This window comes from Acyrthosiphon pisum, chromosome A2 (assembly GCF_005508785.2).
Source record: "Acyrthosiphon pisum isolate AL4f chromosome A2, pea_aphid_22Mar2018_4r6ur, whole genome shotgun sequence".
Lineage (NCBI taxonomy): Eukaryota > Metazoa > Arthropoda > Insecta > Hemiptera > Aphididae > Acyrthosiphon > Acyrthosiphon pisum.
In genome coordinates this window covers 116,294,058-116,294,857 of record NC_042495.1, presented here as the reverse complement: position 1 = coordinate 116,294,857, position 800 = coordinate 116,294,058, and positions in this window count along the sequence as shown.

Here is an 800-nt window from a genome sequence, read left to right as displayed (position 1 = left end):
TTTAACAAAATCGATTTTGGTTTTTGGTGTAACTCTAAAAAAAATTACCGTAGATATATGAAATTTTCACAGGTTGTTTATATTTGCATTTTCTATACACGGTAAAATTTTGAAAATATTTTGATTTATTTTGAGCTCTTTACGGACATTTTCATTTTCCATTTTTTTTTAGTTTTTTTCTAAAAATATCAATAAAATTGTATTTGTTGGATAAAAAAGCTTGAAAATTTAATAGAAGGCTCCTAGTATATTGTTTCAAAGGCAGATGAAAAATATTAAAAATCGTTAGTCACAGTTTTTTTTTATAAGCATTTAAAGTTCAAAAAATGACAAAATATGGAAAAATCACGAAAATTTGCAAATTATTTCGAGTTAGAAATTCATAAAAATTTTTCTTTTTAAATCTAAGATATGAAAATGTAATACAAGATTCCTTATAAAATTATCTACCTTTATCAAACAAAAAATATCTATAAGAAAGTCAAATTAAATTTTTATGATCGTTTGAAATTCAAATTTTTACAACATTGGATATTCACTCGATTTCTCATGTAGCGATTTCCTTATTTTGTTCTAATTCAAAAACGAATAACTGCAGATACATGAAATTTTTATTGAATGTTTATATATGCATTTCCTATACACCATACAATTTTGAAAATATTTTGACTCTTTTTGAGCTGTTTACGGACATTTTCAGTTTTAAATTTTTTTAGTTTTTTTTTTCTATAAATATCAATAAAGTTTTATCTGTTGGGCCAAAAAGTGTATAAATTTAATACAAAGCTCCTGATATATTG